We start from the raw sequence: 23750 nt of genomic DNA on the forward strand, positions 1-23750 counted from the left end.
GTAAGCTCTTGGACCCTTAGTTACCCCCTTTTGGTTTTGTATAATTCCCGAGAATCACTTCTAATCCATAAGACCTTTAATCAATTTAGGATATGTAAATGCTTTAATAAAAGTATAAGTGACTAATTACTTGTAAAACATATATCTCATGTGTTACTAGGGTCTTAAAAGGTGTACAAGTCCTTACTTTGACACCAAAGCTCAACCGACACTTTCACCCGATTTACCCGATTTTAGGTGAGTTCATACCCCATAATGAACCTTTTTCACTGTTTTTACATGTTTTAGGGGGTGGGGGGATACAATTCAAATGTACATTTTATGGAAATCAATCACATGTGATTTACCATCTATAGTTCAAATCACATGTGATTTATCACTATGCTTTATAAAAGAATTCTACGTTTTTTAAAAACTACTTTGGAAAAATAAACTATTTTCTAAATGCATTCTTTTTGTTAAGATTTTTATTAAATTACTTTTCTTGTAAAATGTATCTACACTAATATATTTATATAAGTAAGACTTGAAGGACTTAGGACCGATAGTTCGCCTTATTTCCTGTTCTTGTTTGATGTGGGCTTAGGGTATATGTTATCCGTCCGACTGTCGTTGATTTCTTAGTTATATATCATGTATATTGGTGTTAGATACGAACATTTTCATCTCATTCGATATCCCTGTCATATAATTGCCAAGAACCGTACACACTAAGTTAGCTATAATAGGTATAGTTAAGGCTACTACTACTCGTTACTTCTACTACTATATACTCTATAATTCTTACTATTACAAGATGATACATGAATAAGAGAACACTCTATGAACTATACAAAAGACTACTACACTATAATACAAGAGAAAGCACTAATCCAGAGTATAACACACTAATCCTCTACAAGACACTCTACGCGCTTACATACTGTAACCAGGGTTTTCCGGAAGGAAGGAGACGCTACATGTATAGATCTATACAGGGCAGACACTATTATATCCCGACTGTTAATTTCATTCCGAGCCGAGCAGGCCCAGGGATGGCACTACTTCACTACGCTACGGATGACCGGGAAGGTCATCGGACCCTCTATTTCTCACACTATTGGTCACATAAAAGGAATATACTAATTTCACACTAAAACACTAAGACTAAAGTCTAAGCTAATATCCCGAAGTAAGTAAGTATCTATTACTAATGAAAGTTCGCACCACTATTACTGTCATCAGGCATAACTTTTCTTTATCTATACTACCTACTGGAGATTTACTACTATACTTTTACAACGAACAGTCTTCAATGATAAGACTTACATGTAATTTAAAGGTTTTCACTTACGATGTATTTTCTGGAAAATATAGGATTTTCTAGGGTTTTCTACTACTTATAAAAATAAATTGCAGCTTTTAACACTATAAGTTTTAACCCATTTTATACATGAACCACACTAAATTCTTATGAACTCACCAGCTTTATGCTGATACTCGTTTTTAAAATAACTTGTATCCTCAGGTCAAAGATAGATAGGTACAGGTGCCGCATTTTGGAGAAGATGGAGCATACGAGATTCATCTCTTATTTTTGTTATATTTTGGTGTCTATTGAAACTTTACAGAACATGTTTGTAATTAAACTCACTATGGAAATGAAATGGTTGTATGTTTCTTGTTTTTACTATTATGCAATTGTGATGATACTGTACATGACGTCCTCCACCCCGAAACGTATTCCGCCGTTATCGGTTTTGGGGTGTGACAGATTGGTATCAGATCATTGTTTATAGTGAATCAAGTATATCAACCTATAAAAGATATACGAACTATAAACACTTCGGGACTAAAACACTCTGACCAAGAATATATACTGTTAAGTACTAAAATATTTAACTAAGTATGTATATACACATCTCTATAAAATTCGGAAGTCAGTATCGCACTAGAACAGAATAAAAGTATTAAGATTGTTGGACAACACAATTGGGCTTAGAGACATATAGTCACATCGGGGGGGGGGGGGATGTAGCCTGATCAACTACATTTTTCCTGGGAGTGACTAGCATGTGCCTAAGTTTGGTTGTGGTGTTGCAACAAGTCAAAAACTTACCAACACTACCACAATAACGTTAGAATAAGAATACTATAGGAGTATTATGTGCCGCTAAAATATACATATGTGAGAACTAAAAAGGGTCGTTACTAGTGGAGTAATAGTTGCTAAATGGATACTTTCCAGTTACCTGTGATTAGGGTGTTATAGGCTTAGAATATGTGATCTTTGCTTTACTTCCTGTTCCTTGTTTGGTTGTGGATTTAGAGTTAGGGTCACTTATTCGACGGACTATCCTGCCTCGGTCACATGTAATTAGTATGCATTATGCAAGTATTGGTCTAACTCGTGACGATCATCTTATAAGTATTTTAGATTAGTACGTCTATTAATCTCCTTTCCCCTTTCTCGCGTAGATAGCATGGCTGGCTTCCACCTTCCCGGCGATGCGTACTACCCAAACCAGGGCAATGAAGGATGGCTCGACGAAGATTCGGACGATGATCACCAGATCCCTCTGGACGATCACCGAGCAGAAGGCTTTTCGGATAGCTCCGAATCTGAACCAGAAGTTAACAACCTACCTCCTGAAGCTCCGAACCCCAACCCCCGTCCGGCATTTCAGGGTCCCACTCCCATGTGGGCAATATACTTGAACCGATGGAGCGAGGAGCAGGGCCAACCTTTACCTTACAATGGAGACCGAAGCTTCTACAACATAAGCAAAGGAGGATCAGCGGACCGAGTTCTGCCCATCATGGTCCGAAGGATTGCTAGGAATGTCGAGCAGGGTCAAGCAGCTGTTGGTCGAGTTGTAGAAGTGGATGCCAATTTGAATCTCAACACTGTTCGCATCCGCCAACTTGAAGAAGCCATGGACAGGACAAGGAGGACCAACGAGGCTCTATAGCAACAGCTAGCTGCATCCCGAGCCGAAGGTAGGGAACTTCGAGCACGTCAAAGGGCCCATGAACAACATCTTCATGAAGTTATGCGTCGACTAGCAGATCTAAGGGTTCGCCCAACAAGTAACCGTTGCCCGTAGAAGATGTCTAATTACCTCACTCTTTTTTTAAAGGACTAGCCTTTCCTTTCTATGTTCCGTAGATCACTTGTCTGTAAACATTCCTAGCTTTGAAAGTACTCTAATTAGGCCTATAGACTGCCAACATTTTCCTTATGGTTTGATGTAAGACCTACTATTAGGTCACTTTTCATGAACTTGTATCACATCATTAATACCAGTAGATTGGCAGTTAACTACTCTATTGCTATGACTCTCATTATGATCTTTGGATTATGTTGATTTAATCCATGAAACACTCTATTCATATTCGCAATAGACTCTTACTATTACTATCATTTCTATGATCTTCCAGTGAAAGATGCCTCCACGAAAGCATCCAAGCAGAGGAAGACCAGCAACTCAAACCCCTCCTCAACCACCTCTTCCTCTGCAGTTCGATCCAGTGCTGTTCCAAACGGCTGTGACTGCAGCTGTGACAGCAGCCATGGCTCAAATGAACTCTGGTGATGCGAGCGGTGGCAACTCTAGATTTGGTGAAGTCCATCAAAGAGTGTAGGGATGCACTTATAAGGACTTCATGAACTGCAAGCCTACCGTCTTCTATGGTACCAGAGGAATTTTAGCGTTGTCTCAGTGGTTCGAAGGAACCGAAGCTGTCTTTGAAATGTGCTCTTGCCCCGAAGAGAGCAAAATCAAGTTCGCTACTGCCACCCGCACTAACAGGGCCTTGACATGGTGGAACGGCCATGTCAGTGCACTCTCCTTGGTAACAGCCAATGCCATGGGTTGGGACACTCTGAAAGACCTCATGAGAAGGGAGTACTGCCCTAGGGGCGAAATTCAAAAACTTGAGGAGGAACTCTGGAACCTCAAGATGAAAGGGACCGACATAACAGCTTACACGACCAGGTTCTACGACTTGGCGGCTATGTGTGCCAACATGATCCCTTCTGAAAATAAGAAGATCGAACGATACATTTGGGGTCTAATGCCTCCGTATCGGGGAAACATTCTAGCCTCACGCCCTACCACCTTCGACAGCGCCAAGGAGTTGGCCCAGAGTCTAATCAATCATGAAGTCTCTTCTACTCCAGCAACAACAACTGCAATTGCCACTGCACCACCTGATTCAACTGACAGAAAGAGAAAGCGTTGGGATAAGAAAAAGGGTAAGAAAACTCAAACCTCCTCCAAGGATCAACAAATTTTGGCTGTCCATGCTGCCACCACTCTAGCCACTCCTGCACCGCCAAAAGCTTATGTTGGGAACCTGCCCAAGTGTCCCAAGTGCCCTTTCCACCACAACGGCCCCTTCCATGAATTGCAGTGTTCTAACTACGGCCGGAAGGGCCATACTGTCTGGTTTTGCAGGGCCCCACCCAAACCTATCTTGCAAGTTCCCGGTTCGGGAGTGACCCAGACTTGTTATGGCTGCGGTGAAGCTGGCCATTTCAAGAAAAACTGCCCGAAGGCTGGGAGTACAGGAGGAACCGGAAGACTACTCGCTATTGGTCACAACGAAGCAGTGGCAGATCCCACAGTAGTCACAGGTACATTTCTTCTCAACAACTCTTATGCCTGTGTCTTATTCGATAATGGTGCAAAAAGAAGCTTCATAAACCAAAACTTTAAACACTTACTTAAACAATCCCCGCAACCACTAAAAGAAACATTCGTCGTAGAAATGGCTAATGGGAAGACCGAAAGCTCTAATGAAATCTACATAGGTTGTACCCTCACGTTAGACGATCACTCATTTCCAATCGACCTCATACCAGTCTCAATCAAGAGTTTCGATGTCATTATTGGTATAGACTGGTTGAGTCTGCATCGCGCCGATATCCTATGCTTCGACAAAGCCATTCGCCTGAATCTTCCGAACCACGAAACTCTATTCGTCTACGGAGATAAACCAGGTACGAGCCTTCGTATCATCTCCAGTATTCAGGCCCAGAAATACTTGCGTAAAGAATATCACGCCTTCCTTGCTCACGTCGTTGACACAAGTCAGAAAGTGAAAGATCCAAAAGACATCCCTGTTGTATGCGATTTCCCTGATGTCTTTCCAGAGGATCTTCCAGGTCTACCTCCCAAACATCAGGTTGAGTTCAGAATCGACTTAGTCCTAGGAGATACCCCCGTAGCTAAGTCGCCCTACCGTTTAGCGCCTGCCGAGATGAAAGAACTATCCGGTCAACTTAACGAGCTGCTCAGCAAGGGCTTCATAATACCGAGCTTCTCACCTTGGGGAGCTCCAGTCTTGTTCATAAAGAAGAAGGACAGATCGTTCCGTATGTGCATCGATTATAGGGAACTCAACAAACTCACGGTCAAAAATCGCTACCCTCTCCCTCGTATCGACGACCTATTCGATCAACTACAAGGGGCGAGTTATTTTTCCAAGATCGATCTTAGGTCCGGGTACCACCAGTTACAGGTTCTTGAGGAGGATGTTCTGAAGACAGCTTTCCGAACCCGTTACGGGCACTTCGAGTTCGTGGTGATGCCCTTTGGACCGACTAACGCACCCGCAGTGTTCATGGACCTGATGAATAGGGTGTGTCGTCCATACTTGGATCAATTTTTCATCGTCTTTATTGACGATATACTCGTCTACTCTCGGAGCGAGGAAGAACACAGGGATCATCTACGACGAGTCCTAGAAACCCTACGATCAGAGAAGTTCTATGCAAAGTTCTCTAAGTGCGAATTTTGGATCCGAAGAGTTGAATTCTTAGGACACGTGGTTAGTGAAGAAGGAATCCACGTGGATCCCTCCAAAATTAAAGCTATCGAGAACTGGTCAGCACCAAAGACGCCTACAAAAATTCGTCAATTTCTAGGCCTCGCTGGCTACTACCACAGATTCATTCAAAACTTCTCTTGGATTGCGAAACCTCTCACCATGTTGACACAGAAGGGCGTAACATTCGATTGGGAAGAGAAGCAGGAGAAGGCATTCCAGACCCTGAAGCGAGCCCTATGCACCGCACCGGTGTTATCCCTTCCCGAAGGAACATAATATTTTGTTGTATACTGCGATGCATCAAATCAGGGGCTCGGTTGTGTCTTGATGCAACGAGGTAAGGCCATCGCCTATGCCTCAAGACAGCTAAAGACACATGAGGTAAACTACACTACTCAAGACCTCAAGTTAGGAGCGGTCGTGTTCGCACTAAAAATCTGGAGACATTACTTGTATGGAACGAAGAGCATAGTGTACACTGATCATAAAAGCCTCCAGCACATATTGAACCAGAAAGAGCTCAACATGAGACAACGCCGGTGGATCGAACTACTCAATGATTACGACTATGAAATTCGTTATCACCTGGGGAAAGCCAACGTGGTAGCAGACGCCCTAAGTAGAAAAGAGTATTCTGGTCGAAGAACCAAGTCGTTAACAATGACTATCCATTTGCATCTATCCGCACAGATTAGGGAGGCTCAGCTTGAAGCCCTAAATCCTGAGAATGTGATGGGAGAATCCCTGCGTGGAATGGATAAGAGTTTGGAGGTCAAGGGTGACGGAGCCTATTATCTCATGGACCGAATCTGGACTCCGCTCCATGGAGGTTTTAGAGACCTAGTCATGAAGGAAGCGCACAACACTCGATACTCCGTTCACCTTAGTTCAGATAAGATGTATCTGGATCTCAAAAAGCTTTACTGGTGGCCTAATATGAAAGCATAAATTGCTACCTTCGTGAGTAAGTGCCTTACTTGCGCAAAGATCAAGGTCGAATACCAGAAGCCGCCGGGTCTCCTCCAACAACCGGAGATACCGAAATGGAAGTGGGAGCGGATCACAATGGATTTCATAACCAAGCTGTCCAAGACAACGAGCGGTTTGGATACAATTTGGGTCATCGTCGACAGATTGACCAAGTCTGCACACTTCCTACCCATCAAGGAAACAGACAAGATGGAGAAACTCACAAGAACATACATTAAGGAAATAGTTCGGCTGCATGGCGTCCCTATATCTATTATCTCAGATAGAGATAGTAGGTTTACTTCGAGATTTTGGCAATTAGTACAAAAGAAATTAGGGACGAGGTTGGACATGAGTACAGCCTACCATCCGCAGACTGACAGACAAAGTGAGAGGACGATCCAAACCTTAGAAGATATGACGCAAGCTTGTGTGATTGACTTCGGTAAATCGTGGGATACACACTTACCCCTTGTGGAGTTTTCCTACAACAATAGTTATCATACGAGCATCAAGGCAGCTCCATTCGAAGCCCTCTACGGCCGAAAGTGCATATCCCCTCTGTGTTGGGCTGAGGTGGGTGACACTCGGTTAGCTAAAGGACGAGTTCCTGGCAGCGCTCTCACGGGTCCGGAGATCATTCGAGAAACGAAGAAAACCCTTGGAATTCCAGGTGGGAGACCGAGTCCTTTTGAAGGTCTCGCCCTGGAAGGGCACGATATGCTTCGGAAAGCGTGGAAAGCTGAACCCAAGGAATATAAGGCCTTTGAGATTCTCGCTAGAATCGGCTCTATAGCTTACAAACTCCACCTACCCCACGAGCTAAGTAACATACATCCTACCTTCCATGTCACAAACTTGAAGAAATGCCTGTCCGACGAGACTCTTGTGATTCCGCTTGATGAGATCGAGGTCAACGAGAGCCTCAACTTCGTGGAAGAGCCTGCGGAGATTATGGATCGAGAAGTAAAACGAACGAAACAGAGCCGCATCCCAATTGTGAAGGTTCGGTGGAACGCCAAGCGAGGACCGGAATTCACCTGGGAGCGCGAGGATCAAATGAAACTCAAATATCCCCATCTCTTTGCTTGGTAGTACTGTAATAACCTAACTGTTTGAATTCTAAATTTCTGGACAAAATTCCCCTAACGGGGGGATGATGTGACAACCCAACATTTATTCCGTTATATAAATCCCTATCCGCTAACGGAATATGTCATTTCATAAAAAGTTCCGTAATTTCGAATCGTCTAATAAATAAATATTTATTTATTTATTTATATTTCAAGTGATTATTATCTTAGTAAAATAAATATAACTCGTTAATGTTATTTCCATTTAACGAAATAAAGTTATATTATTTTCAACCATTTAACCCGGGTAAAAAGTTTAAACCCCGTTAAGCTTTAGCATCGGGTAGTCGTATACCGGGTGCAACACCCGAGACCTATAAAAAGAAGGTGGAACACCTCTTAGAAGCTTTTTACCACTCAAGCTCCTCTCTCTCACTACTTTCTCTCTCTAGCTCGTAACCGACTCCAAAAACCGCAAATTTCGCCTTCAAAACGTAAGATCTTCTGCCCTAACTCATTCTAAACATTATTTATTGTTGCATTATCTCAAAAATTAGACAAAATAGCCATCAAAAGGAAGTTTACGGCCAAAGAATCTCCTTAGGCCGTAAACACCTAAAAGGGTGCCAAAAGTCCCGATTTTCCTTCCTTTGAGCTTAAATACTAGTTGGGGAATTTATCTAGGAGTGTTTAAGCATCAAAACAATAATTTTGAGGGCATAAAAGAGGGTTTACGGCCCAAGCACATGCTTAGGCCGTAGACACCCCTTATCCATGCAAAATGCCCCAAAAACCCTTCCAAAACATGTTTAGACTTGAGATATCGCTTAGGGAATTTCCATTTCGAGTTTGGGACAATTATACAAAATGATTTGAGGGGTAAACTAGAGTTTACGGCCCAAGCATAAGCTTAGACCGTAAACTCTCCCAAAACTTGTCAAATGAGGGCTTAAGCCCCCTAAATGGCCCTATACCTTCACTAAACATTATTGGGATTGAAACAAGGACCTTCAAATCAAAATTTGGGGAGTACAAAAGAGTTCACGGCCCAAGCCATGGGGCTTACGACCGTAAACTCCCAAGGAGTGGCCTTTGGGCTGTAAACTCCAAGGGAGTAAGCACTTGGACCCTTAGTTACCCCCTTTTGGTTTTGTATAATTCCCGAGAATCACTTCTAATCCATAAGACCTTTAATCAATTTAGTATATGTAAATGTTTTAATAAAAGTATAAGTGACTAATTACTTGTAAAACATATATCTCATATGTTACTAGGGTCTTAAAATGTCACAACTAGAAATTTTGTGTCATGTAATCTATACACTCAAGTAAATGTTGAATCAAAAATTTAAGAGCATGTGTGATACCTATTATTATGACATCAAAAACTTCAATTAATTACATCATACAAGTACTACAAATGGTCATCAAACAATTGGAAACCCTAGAAGTTCTTGTTTAGGTCCATTTTGGACTAGGACTTCCTTATTGGACTCAATGGACCAATAAGCTTCCAATTTGACTATCATGGGCTTAGAACCCTAGTTGGGCTCTAATTGGACCCACATTAATTTATTTCAACATTTTGGGCCATATTGGGCCTAGAATGAAATGAATTAAAAGCTTTGATCCATGAATAACCTAAACTAGTCCAACAAAATGTAAAAATCATGTTATATTTCTTTTGGGTTAAAACTCACCCAAACAAACTCTAATATTGGGCTTAGGGGCAAAAAGCCCAAATTTTTCCTTTTCCCTTCAAAACTCTCGGCCCAAGGCCCAAACCCAAGAAGAGATGAAGAGAGTTGACTTGCAATTGACACCTCATTATTGTCTTTTGGATCTTCATGCAAGTTATTCCATGTTTCCATGCACATCACTTCAAAGATCATTTCTTCTTTCTCTCTCTCTTGCTCTCGGCCATTTCAAACACACACATACACAAATCTCTCACAAATTCTCTCTAGAATACTCAAGAACACATCCTTCCTCTCCACTCAAAAATCTCGAAAATTAGGAGGCTTTCAAGAGGATATTTCCACAAACTCTTCATCTAAGGTAAGGTTATGCTTGGATCTATGACTTAGACTCTTTGTTTTATCAAAATCTCTTCCTAATCCATGCAAAAATCGTGATCTTGCATCCTAGAATCACCTCAAACTCGAGATCTTCAAGAAAAGGGTGCTAAGGCCAAAAATCACCAAGCTTTCTTCCATCTTTTCTTCAAAAATCGAAACCACACCCTAAGGTGAGTTTCATACTCCCTATTTTTCTGTTTTATAAGTTTTTTTTTGGGGGGGGGGGGAATACAAGTGAAAGTGTAGATCTATATGTGTTTTGTATGCCTTGTATGATTTCTATGCTTATATGTGTGTTTTTGTGTGTTTATAATGTTGGATCTAGCCATAAACCCCTAAAAATCGAGATATACTTTATGTTAAATGATACTAGCATCAAATATATTTCTACATACAAAGTGTTCCAAGAAAAATAGCTAAATGGCTTAATAACATTTTCTTTGGGCTAAAAACTCAATTTTTGGACATAAAATGTTAAAAATATAAAGTTAAAGGGCCCAAAATTAAATATTTCAAATTCTGATGGGTGAGATGAGTCAAAACAGTTTCCATAATGTATTTTCTGAAAATATACTCTTTTGGAGGATTAAAAACATAAATTTCAAGCTTAATGGGCCAAAAATGACATTTTCGGCCCAATAGGGCCCAATATGCGAAATTTTCTGTTTTGAAGGGCCAAAACTGTGTTTTTCTGTAAAATAGTCGACTACTAGTGTTCCAAGACCTTTTCTAAGGTTTAAAATGCTTTTCAAATTTAAAAAAGGACCAAAGTTGCAACAATTTTCCAATTTGGGCCAAAATTGTAAAAACTACGAAAAAGAGGGGTTATAACCGAGAAAACTGTATTTTCAGGGACTCAAACTGTTTTCAACCTAAAATATGCTGAAAAATATCAATGTCAATAAGTTTTGGTGTTAAAATGTCAAGAAAAATGGTTTAAGGACCAAACCGGAAATTTATTTAATTAAAGGGTTGAAAAAGTAAATTTACAAAATAAAGAGGGGCTGAAAACAGAAAATTTTCAAGGCTAATTCAATACACCCAACGTGATCAAATATTGGCACCGCGACTACCGACGAACTACAATACACAACAATACCAAAAATCGTTGTTAAACGAATTGATTCGGTCTCGAATCAATAACAACCCGAAACTACTAACACGACGATAACTCGATTCACACAAGTAACATTTGGGAATTTAATACACACGTGAGAGTGCACAGACGTCTACGCACCATCTTTGGGCCCCAAAGTGTAAAATCTTGTTTGTTGGGCCTAGCTAGCCCAATGACCTGATCTTTTATGCCCGAAGACTTCTACCTTACGAGTTGTTGGGTCTTACATGATCTCACACAGCGTAAAAGGACTTTCAATGGCTTTTATACTATTGGTCCCCAAGGGTCCTTTGGTACTGCTAGTAAAGTCGGTTATTTTAATGCGAGGCGGGTCAAGGGCCCCTCGTACTCTTTTTTTTATCCCCAACCGGCTAATGGAGTTATCGAGGTCTTCGTGCCCTCTTTCTCTTCGGATGTGGGATTACTCGAAGTCAGGGCAGTTGGATTACGTGAATAGTACGGACGACGCCTACGGGATCGTTAGTATAGTTGTAAACTGGTCGTTTACGTAACGCGTGTTTATAGCAATTCACCATGCGCAATAATCCGACGTCGCCTGGAATTAATGACTTCACACGCCACGATGGTTTTATTTTCAACTTCATGGAATTCAAAGAATTAGGAAAACATCGGGTTTTCCTAGGGTTTTACAATACATACAGTTTCGAAATGTACACAAGCATAATGAACATTTTTTTTACAACTATAGAAACAAACAAGCATACTTATGGAGCTTCACAAACTTCTTTTTACTCAAAAACTCTTTTCAGAAATATCGGATTTTCTGGTGATTTTCAAAATAATACAAAACGTTGCTTTTCAAATACCGCTTATGAACTCACCAACATTTCATATGTTGACGTTTTTCAAAATACGTTTATTCTCAGGTAACAAGTGAACCAAAGGAAAATGTACTCAGTGATGGCTTGCAGTTCGTTTATTTATGAATCGAACAATTTATTTTTGGGAATGTAATGTTTAAACAATGTACTCAATGTAAACTTTATCGGTTGTACTATATTAATGCATGGTGACGAATGATGTTATGTTTCATATATATTCAATGTTATGGTATTCAATTAAGTCACAACAGCCCTCGGACGTTTCCGCCGTCTGGTTCGGGGGTGTGACAGGTTGGTATCAGAGCTTTGTTTATAGTGAACTAGCATGTCTAGCCACACATTGGTATGCAACTATAAACCAAAAAGAGGGACTAACATAACTATGAACAAAACAAGTAAATAAAACACCCTTGCTTGCATTAGGAATAGGAACATAACGCCGAACCAAACACAATAATGCTAGTATCTCGGTTAATTCGGGACTGTTCTTAGTGATACCAAGGAGTGGATGTAGCCTGATCAACTACATTCTCTCCAAAGTAAAACTAACACACGTCCTGATGAGATCGGGATAGCTAGGGAACCTAAAACTATACCCTTTTAGCACCAAAAAGAGAACGCCTGTTTAAGCTTATGCAATAACCGTAGCGCCTTAGGAATAACGTTAGCGTATGTACACACTCTCGCAGACAGCATGGCTGGTTTTCATCATCCCGGTGTAACAGTCCAAAATCTCAAGTATTGTTAAATTGCATTTTGGGGTGTTTTAAAGGGGAGACTCGGCGAGTTGGAGCAAGACTCGCCGAGTAGGGTCGCAGATTTGGTCGCGGGTTCGCGACTGGACTCGACGAGTCCAGTTATGGACTCGGCGAGTCGACGCTGTTCAGCAGAAACCCTAGCCGTTTGGTTTTGGATCGTATATAATGCCTCTTAGGCCGTCATTGTCCGTCTTTTGGCCGATGGAGAAGAACCCTAATCGTTGTGGACGTCTAGAGCAGGAGAGGAAGCTTTTGGAACCTTGAAGAATTTGTTAGGCAAGAAGAAGAAGAGTTTTGGCCAAAGGAATATCAAGGGGATCGAGTTCTGAGGTTTGGAGACACAGAGAGGGTGTTATTCAGGTAATATTTCGGATCATTTCTGCTATATTGAAGTGTGCACGAATTTAGGGTTTATGAAACCCATTTGGAGATTAGATGGATTGTTGTGTCGTTACCTAATGTTTATAACCTTGTATTAGTACCCCTTAGAGGTTCAGAAGGTCCTATGGTTGTATATTCGGAAAATATGTATCTCAGGAAGCAGTTTGATCGACTGCATGGCGTGGACTCGCCGAGTCGGATGATCAGACTCGGCGAGTAGCTTGAAGATTCACTGGGACTCGCCGAGTTGTTCTTCAGACTCGGCGAGTGGAGTCGGGGTGGCCCCGCGATTCTTCCAGGAGTAACTCGTCGAGTCAAAGAGGATACTCGACGAGTAGAAGGGGACTCTTAGAGGATTGAAGGACGACCAGACTCGCCGAGTCGCCAGGGAACTCGCCGAGTCCAGTCGAGCTGACAATGGTCTGTTGACCAGAGTTGACCGATGTGATTTCTTAGGGTCAGTTAACGTGGGAGATAGAAGAGTTAATAAGGGATATATGATGTTTCAGGGAGCTTGTAGCTCGGAGGATCAAGTGCAAGGGATTTCAGGAGTTGCTATCTTCCAGTGTCTGCGAGGTGAGTCTTCTCACTATACCTCACCCGGAAGGGTTGATTGTGAGACCGGAAGGTCGTATGTGTTATTTTATGCTATGGCTAGAGAGATAGATGCTTTATATGTGATGTATGCTTATATATGATGTATACTTATACGGGCCGGAAGGCGAGACTTCATGTGATAGGAAGAACGGTATGATGTATGACTTATGTGTTATGTGCGTTATGTTACATGTGTTATGTTTATACTGTTATGGGCCGGAAGGCAAATATTATGTGGATCGAAAGATCCGGGCCGGAAGGCAATATTATGTGGATCGAAAGATCCGGGCCGGAAGGCAATATTATGTGGATCGAAAGATCCGGGCCGGAAGGCAATGTTATGTGGATCGAAAGATCCGGGCCGGAAGGCAATATTATGTGGACCGAAAGGTCCGGGCCGGAAGGCAATATTATGTGGACCGGAAGGTTCGGGCCGGAAGGCGTATGTGCGTAAGGTATATTGGGGAACTCACTAAGCTTCGTGCTTACGTTGTTTATGTTATGTTGTTTCAGGTTCTTACAGTAACGCGGGATGGCAACGGTTCGATTGTACACACCGAAGAAAGAGTTGTGTCTTGGAGGATCCTGGTCTTCTATTAAATCGAAAATGAAACTATGTTTTGTAATTCGAATGCGAATAAGATTTTAAACAAGTGTTTTAATATTAAATTGATTATTTAAATGAAAATTTTATTTTTGGAAATTACGGTGTTACACCCGGGGATCCCTACTTCCCTAACCAGGGAAACAACGGATGGCTAGAGGAGGAAGAGCCTGAAGAGGAACCTGAGGAAGACCCCGAAGAGGAATCTGACGGGGAACCAGAGGCAGAAGTCGAGGGCGAGCCTGCCGAACCCGAAAAAGACGAAGAGAACTTCAAAGAGGAACCCGATGACAGCGAAGGGGGTGATTCGGACGCAGAGTCCGAGGTCATCAACCCCCCTTACCCGATCAGGGTGCCTGCTTACCGTGTGGGCCCCACTGGTCCTACCCCTCCTTGGGGCATTGATCTTTGGAGATGGAGCAGACATCAGGGACAGCGACCTCCGTTCGGCATGTCACGTGAGTTCTTTGACCTGAGGGACGGAGGACCGGCCGACCGAGCCCTACTGTTCATGGTGAGACGATTACGGGACATCGGCGACCTTGCTCAGGGCACTGTTGATCAGGTACGCCAGCTGTGGACTAGGGTCGAGCGTGCGGAACAGGAGACGCGTGACGTCCTTCGGGAGTTTCACATGAGGCAGGTAAGGTGGGAGTCTCGACTTCAGGACGCATAACGCTTGGTGGCTCGTCTTCAGGGAGCATCCACATCCTCGGCACCACCTCCGGACGCAGCTCATCGCGGTTAGGGATAGACTTATCTTAGTAGATCGTTAGGAACTATGCTATGTACCCCGACTCTATGTTTAAGTGACTACACTACTCATAGAGCCGTTATGCTGTCGAATTAGTGTCACTCATGTATGCTCTTACGAGCAAAATTTTCTTGTATCAAACACGGATAATATTAATAAACTTTTATGTGCTTTGTTATGATATTACAAATTGCTATGTGTTGAGAAATTATGATTGAATGTTCAAGGGTAGTAGTGTTCAAGTTCGTACCATGCACCTAGTTAGTAGGATCACAACCTCACAAAAACCACATACACTCAACATTTTTCCGTTTCGTGACAGAAAGATGCCTCTCCGACCTACTCGCGGAAACCCAGGACCAACTCCACCCGAAATTGACTCAGCCGCGTTCCAGGCAGCTGTATTTGCTGCGGTCACTGCAGCGATTGCGCAAATTCATCAAGGGAACAATGGAGGAGTCAGTGGGCAAGGAGTCGAAAGTTCGAACAACGGGATGAATCAAGGACCTACCAAAACATGTACCTACAAGGACTTCACGAACGCCAAACCACGAACTTTTAACGGCACTGGAGGGGTGATCACTCTGAAGCGATGGATCGAGAAGGTGGAATCGGTATTCGAGATATGCGAATGCCCCGAGCAGATGAAGGTGAAGTTCGCGGCCTGCACTTTTGTGGACCAAGCACTCACTTGGTGGAATGGACATGTGGAAGCCATGACGCTCCTTGTAGCCAACTCTATGTCGTGGGCAGAGATGAAATAAATGTTAATGGCTGAATACTGCCCGCGAGGCGAAATACAGAAGATGGAGCAAGAGCTATGGAACCTCACTGTGTAGAATGCGAATATCGATGCCTACATATCGAGATTTAGTGAACTATCTCTGCTGTGCCCGGGTATGATCACCTAGGAAGGAAAGAAGATTGAGTGATTCATCTGGGGACTAACAACACCAATTCAAGGGAATGTGATAGCTGCGAAACCTGAAACGTTTGATAGTGCAAAAAGATTGGCAAAGAGGCTGTATGACCATAACAACAAGAAGGGCGAGAAGCCAGTGGAGGCTGAGAAGAAGAAGGAAGGTGATGGCAAGAAGGGAAAGAATAATAAGAGGAAGGGGCGCCAGGGCCCCGAGACCTCTAAAAAGCAGCAGACAGTGGCAGTAACGCTGTCACCGCACCGGTTCTAGCCGCACCACATGCTCCAGCCTCAGCTGCTCCAAATGCTTCAAGACCCTATTCCGGTAATCTTCCCAAATGCAATAAGTGCGGTCTCCATCATAACGGAGAATGCAGGGATTTTCAGTGCACCAGTTGCAATCGAAGGGGACACACTGCAAGGTACTGCAAGACTTATCCTCCCCAGAACCAAAATCAGGGAAACAACAATAACAACCATCGCAACAACAACAACATCATCACCGGCGGCGGCAGCAATGCAGGACCTAGCCACACCTGCTACGGGTGTGGAAGGACGAGGCATTTCCGCCGAGACTGCCCTAACAACAACAATTCAGGAAACGGAGGAACAGGGAGGATGCTGACCATGGGTCAGGGTGAGGCTATTCAGGACCCCTCAGTTGTCACCGGTACGTTTCCCCTAAACCACACTTAGAGGGTGTTTGGATAAACTTTTAAAATGACTTTTGACTTTTTCTTTTGCAAAAAGTCAAAAAGATGTTTGGGAATGGAAAAAAAAAAACTTTTGAAAATGACTTTTCCTTTAGTGTAATTTAAGTCTTTTTAAAAAGTCACACTTCCGTGACTTTTCTTAACTTTTCACAGCTAAAAATATTGAATTACCATTTTACCCCCATCTCCCATTCATTATCTATTCCCTCATTCTCGTTCACTGCTCACCCTCTTCTCTCTCGCATCGCATCTCCAGATCTGCAACATCAACCGACGACATCGGCGACTTGCAGCACCGACGACACCGGCGACCTGCAGCAGCACCAGAGACACCGACGATCTGCAACGCCGGCCTTCTCCATCTCCGATCAGTTTTTTTTTTCAGTCGATTTCAAACCTCCTGTCTATTTCCGATTTTCAGTAGCAATGATATGCTGTGAAATTGATGAAATATTTCCCTAGTTCTGAAATTGATGAAATATTTTCCGATTTTCTGAAATTGATGAAATATGAACCCCGATTTTATGAAATTGATATGCTGTAAAATTGATGTGCTGTGAAATTGATGAAATATTTTCAGATTGAATTGATATTCCTGTCTATTTGTGATTTTCTAGCATCTCTAATAGTGATGTTCCTCCCGATTTCTAAATTAATATGCTGTGAAAAAAAAACAGTTTTGTGATATGCTGTGAAATTAATATGAAGATGATATAATTAATATGAAGATGATATGCTGTGAATTAACAATCTGTGAACATGATGAAATATGAATTAACAATTCTTTGAACTTGATGATATGCTGTGATATTCTTTTTTTGTTTTGTTTTGATTAGAATTTTGATAAATTAATGAAATCATTTAATTTTGTGATATGCTGTGAAATTAATATGAAGGTGATGATATTAATTTTGTGATATGAAGCTAATGAAATCACTGCATATTAATTTTGTGATATGCTGTGAAATTAATATGAAGCTAATGATATGCTGTGAATTAACAATCTGTGATATTAATTTTGTGATATGAAAACATGTCCTTTTTTGTCATTTTACATGTAAAAGTTAAACCAAACACTTTAACTTTTGACTTTTCCCTTCAAAAGCTAATCCAAACACATTTTAAAAAATAACTTTTATAAAAAGTTCTTTTCCAAAAAGTCCTTTTACAAAAAGGACTTTTGCCCCACAAAAGCTAAGCCAAACACCCTCTTATGCATGCATCTTATTTGACACCGGAGCGGAGCGAAGTTTCGTAAGCGATAAGTTTAAACATTTATTAAAACAACAACCCCAAAAGCTAAATGAAACCTATACGGTGGAAATGGCCAATGGGAAAACCGAATCCACTGGGGAAATCTACATCGGATGTACCCCAACCCTCAATCAACACATATTTCGAATAGACTTGATGCCTGTATCAATTAGGAGTTTCGATGTGATTATTGGCATGGACTGGTTAAGCCCCCACCATGCTGAAATTATGTGTCACGAGAAGGCTGTTCGCCTTCGCCTTCCAAATCACGAAACCCTAGTAATTTACGGAGACAAACCCAGCATGAACCTTCGCCTTATCTCGTGCATTAAGGCACAAAAGCACCTACGAAAGAAGGATTCGGCATTTCTGGCTCACATAGTGAATAAGACCAAGGAAGAAACTAACATTCAAGATATCCCGGTAGCGTGTGAATTTCCAGACGTGTTTCCTGAAGATCTTCCGGGAGTACCCCCAGAGAGACAAGTTGAGTTCCGAATCGACCTCGTTCCAGGAGCAACTCCTCTCGCTAAATCACCCTATCGGCTGGCTCCTGCTGAAATGCAGGAATCGTCCAGCCAACTTAGTGAGCTTCTGGACAAGGGATTTATCCGACCTAGTTACTCGCCATGGGGAGCCCCAGTACTCTTTGTCAAAAAGAAGGACGGATCCTTTAGGATGTGCATCGATTACAGAGAGTTAAATAAACTCACAGTCAAGAACCGCTACCCACTCCCACGAATCGATGATCTATTTGACCAGCTCCAAGGAGCTAGTTATTTTTCTAAAATAGATCTACGGTCCGGATACCACCAACTCAAAGTCCGGGAAGAGGACATTCCAAAAACCGCTTTCCGAACCCGCTACGGACATTATGAATTTGTTGTAATGCCCTTCGGTCTGACAAATGCTCCTGCTGCATTTATGGACCTAATGAACCGAATCTGTCGACCATTCCTCGACAACTTCGTCATTGTTTTTATCGATGACATCCTTGTCTATTCTCGAAGCAAAGAAGAGCATGGCCAACATCTCCGACAAGTCCTAGAAACTCTGCGATCAGAAAAGCTTTACGCCAAACTCTCCAAGTGTGACTTCTGGCTCCGGAGTGTGAACTTCCTAGGTCACGTAGTTAGCCAAGATGGAATTCATGTGGATCCCTCTAAGGTCAAAGCCGTGGAAGGATGGGCAACTCCGACCACGCTCACTGAAATTCGTCAATTCTTGGGTCTGGCAGGCTACTATAGGAGATTCATTCAAAACTTCTCTAAGATCGCCAAGCCACTTACCTCGCTTACGCAGAAGGGCGTACCATTCAAATGGACAGACAAGCAAGAGATTGCGTTTCGGACCTTGAAGCAAGCTCTCTGTAGTGCTCCTGTACTATCTCTACCAGAAGGCACGAAAGATTTTGTAGTCTACTATGACGTGTCAAATCAGGGCTTAGGTTGCGTTCTCATGCAGCGTGGAAGAGTGATAGCATACGCATCCCGCCAACTAAAGACACACGAAGTAAATTATATGACCCATGACCTAGAATTAGGAGCCGTGGTCTTCGCTCTGAAAATTTGGAGGCACTACCTGTACGGTACGAAGTGCACCATCTTCACGGACCACAAGAGTCTCCAACACATCTTGAACCAGAAGGAGCTGAACATGAGGCAACGAAGATGGGTTGAATTGCTAAACGATTATGAGTGCGAGATCAAGTACCACCCAGGCAAGGCCAACGTGGTAGTTGACGCGTTAAGTCGGAAGGAGTACTCTAATCGCCGCGCGAAAACTCTCTTGATAACCATTCAAACTCATCTGGCCACTCAAATTGCGGTAGCCCAGTCGGAGGCAATGAAAACGGAAAACAAGGCAAGCGAAGCATTGCGCGGGATGGAGAAGAACCTAGAAGCAAAGGAGAATGGGGTATACTAATTCATGAACCATATTTGGGTCCCTAAGGTCGGAGGATAAAGGGAGGTAGTTATGAAGGAAGCCCACAAGACGCGATACTCCATTCATCCTGGTTCAGACAAGATGTATTTGGATATTAAACAACACTATTGGTGGCCTAACATGAAGGCAGAAATTGCTACCTACGTTAGTAAGTGCCTTACGTGTGCCAAGGTAAAGGTGGAATACCAGAAGCCCTCAGGGTTATTGCAGCAACCAATAATCCCTGAGTGGAAATGGGAGGAAATTTCTATGGATTTCGTGACCAAGCTACCCAAGACGTCGGACAGACTAGACACCATATGGGTAATAATCGACCGACTAACGAAATCTGCCCATTTCCTACCAATCAAGGAATCCTACAAGATGGAGAGATTGACGCGTTTGTACCTACGAGAAATCGTGAGACTCCATGGAGTGCCAAAATCTATTATCTCGGATAGGGACAGTAGGTTCACTTCACGTTTTTGGCAATCACTCCACAAGGCAATGGGAACTCACCTCGACATGAGCACCGCTTATCATCCGCAAACGGATGGTCAAAGCAAACGAACCATCCAAACGCTCGAAGACATGCTCCGCACATGCGTGATAGACTTTGGGAAGTCTTGGGATACCCACCTACCTCTGGTCGAGTTCTCATATAACAATAGTTATCATTCGAGCATCAAGGTGGCTCCTTTCGAAGCACTGTACGGGCGTAAATGTAGATCACCGTTATGTTGGGCTGAAGTAGGTGACACCCAGCTAGCAAAAACACATACGTCGGACAAGGCACTAACGGGACCGGAGATCATTCGCGAAACCACGGAAAAGATCGTTCAAATCAGAGCTCGATTGCAAGCATCGCGTGACCGACAAAAGAGCTACGCCGATAAACGGCGAAAGCCCTTAGAATTTCAGGTCGGTGATCGAGTACTGTTGAAAGTCTCACCCTGGAAAGGGGTTATACGTTTCGGAAAACGGGGAAAGCTAAACCCACGATACATTGGACCTTTTGAAATCGTCGCCCGAATAGGTCCGGTAGCATACAGACTGCAACTACCCGCAGAGCTAAACGGTGTACACCCCGTGTTTCATGTCTCTAATCTGAAGAAGTGCCTATCAGATGAAACCCTCGTCATTCCTCTTGACGAGATCGAAATCAATGAGAATCTCCTGTTCGTTGAAGAACCAATCGAAATCATGGACAGGGAGGTGAAGCGTACTAAGCAAAGTCGCGTCCCGATCGTGAAAGTACGGTGGAATGCAAAGCGTGGGCCAGAATTCACGTGGGAACGCGAAGACCAAATGAAGCAAAAGTACCCTCACCTATTCTAGCCTTCTCAAACCTAGCTTCAATCAGAATTTCGGGACGAAATTCCCTCTAACGGGGGGATGATGTCACAACTAGAAATTTTGTGTCATGTAATCTATACACTCAAGTAAATGTTGAATCAAAAATTTAAGAGCATGTGTGATACCTATTATTATGACATCAAAAACTTCAATTAAATACATCATACAAGTACTACAAATGGTCATCAAACAATTGGAAACTCTAGAAGTTCTTGTTTAGGTCCATTTTGGACTAGGACTTCCTTATTGGACTCAATGGACCAATAAGCTTCCAATTTGACTATCATGGGCTTAGAACCCTAGTTGGGCTCTAATTGGACCCACATTAATTTATTTCAACATTTTGGGCCATATTGGGCCTAGAATGAAATGAATTAAAAGCTTTGATCCATGAATAACCTAAACTAGTCCAACAAAATGTAAAAATCATGTTATATTTCTTTTAGGTTAAAACTCACCCAAACAAACTCTAATATTGGGCTTAGGGGCAAAAAGCCCAAATTTTTCCTTTTCCCTTCAAAACTCTCGGCCCAAGGCCCAAACCCAAGAAGAGATGAAGAGAGTTGACTTGCAATTGACACCTCATTATTGTCTTTTGGATCTCCATGCAAGTTATTCCATGTTTCCATGCACATCACTTCAAAGATCATTTCTTCTTTCTCTCTCTCTTGCTCTCGGCCATTTCAAACACACACATACACAAATCTCTCACAAATTCTCTCTAGAATACTCAAGAACACATCCTTCCTCTCCACTCAAAAATCTCGAAAATTAGGAGGCTTTCAAGAGGATATTTCCACAAACTCTTCATCTAAGGTAAGGTTACGCTTGGATCTATGACTTAGACTCTTTGTTTTATCAAAATCTCTTCCTAATCCATGCAAAAATCATGATCTTGCATCCTAGAATCACCTCAAACTCGAGATCTTCAAGAAAAGGGTGCTAAGGCCAAAAATCACCAAGCTTTCTTCCATCTTTTCTTCAAAAACCGAAACCACACCCTAAGGTGAGTTTCATACTCCCTATTTTTCTGTTTTATAAGTTTTGTGGGGGGGGGGGAATACAAGTGAAAGTGTAGATCTATATGTGTTTTGTATGCCTTGTATGATTTCTATGCTTATATGTGTGTTTTTGTGTGTTCATAATGTTGGATCTAGCCATAAACCCCTAAAAATCGAGATATACTTTATGTTAAATGATACTAGCATCAAATATATTTCTACATACAAAGTGTTCCAAGAAAAATAGCTAAATGGCTTAATAACATTTTCTTTGGGATAAAAACTCAATTTTTGGACATAAAATGTTAAAAATATAAAGTTAAAGGGCCCAAAATGAAATATTTCGAATTCTGATGGGTGAGATGAGTCAAAACAGTTTCCATAATGTATTTTCTGAAAATATACTCTTTTGGAGGATTAAAAACATAAATTTCAAGCTTAATGGGCTAAAAATGACATTTTCGGCCCAATAAGGCCCAATATGCGAAATTTTCTGTTTTGAAGGGCCAAAACTGTGTTTTTCTGTAAAACAGTGGAATACTAGTGATCCAAGACCTTTTCTAAGGTTTAAAATGCTTTTCAAGTTAAAAAAAGGACCAAAGTTGCAAAAATTTTCCAATTTGGGCCAAAATTGTAAAAACTGCGAAAAAGAGGGGTTATAACCGAGAAAACTGTATTTTCAGGGACTCAAACTGTTTTCAACCTAAAATATGCTGAAAAATATCAATTTCAATAAGTTTTGGTGTTAAAATGTCAAGAAAAATGGTTTAAGGACCAAACCGGAAACTTATTTAATTAAAGGGTTGAAAAAGTAAATTTACAAAATAAAGAGGGGCTGAAAACAGAAAATTTTCAAGGCTAATTCAATACACCCAACGTGATCAAATATTGGCACCGCGACTACCGACGAACTACAATACACAACAATACCAAAAATCGTTGTTAAACGAATTGATTCGGTCTCGAATCAATAACAACCCGAAACTACTAACACGACGATAACTCGATTCACACAAATAACATTTGGGAATTTAATACACACGTGAGAGTGCACAGACGTCTACGCACCATCTTTGGGCCCCAAAGTGTAAAATCTTGTTTGTTGGGCCTAGCTAGCCCAATGACCTGATCTTTTATGCCCGAAGACTTCTACCTTACGAGTTGTTGGGTCTTACATGATCTCACACAGCGTAAAAGGACTTTCAATGGCTTTTATACTATTGGTCCCCAAGGGTCCTTTGGTACTGCTAGTAAAGTCGGTTATTTTAATGCGAGGCGGGTCAAGGGCCCCTCGTACTCTTTTTTTTATCCCCAACCGGCTAATGGAGTTATCGAGGTCTTCGTGCCCTCTTTCTCTTCGGATGTGGGATTACTCGAAGTCAGGGCGGTTGGATTACGTGAATAGTACGGACGACGCCTACGGGATCGTTAGTATAGTTGTAAACTGGTCGTTTACGTAACGCGTGTTTATAGCAATTCACCATGCGCAATAATCCGACGTCGCCTGGAATTAATGACTTCACACGCCATGATGGTTTTATTTTCAACTTCATGGAATTCAAAGAATTAGGAAAACATCGGGTTTTCCTAGGGTT

This window comes from Lactuca sativa, unplaced genomic scaffold, assembly GCF_002870075.4.
Source record: "Lactuca sativa cultivar Salinas unplaced genomic scaffold, Lsat_Salinas_v11 Lsat_1_v11_unplaced_04, whole genome shotgun sequence".
NCBI lineage: Eukaryota > Viridiplantae > Streptophyta > Magnoliopsida > Asterales > Asteraceae > Lactuca > Lactuca sativa.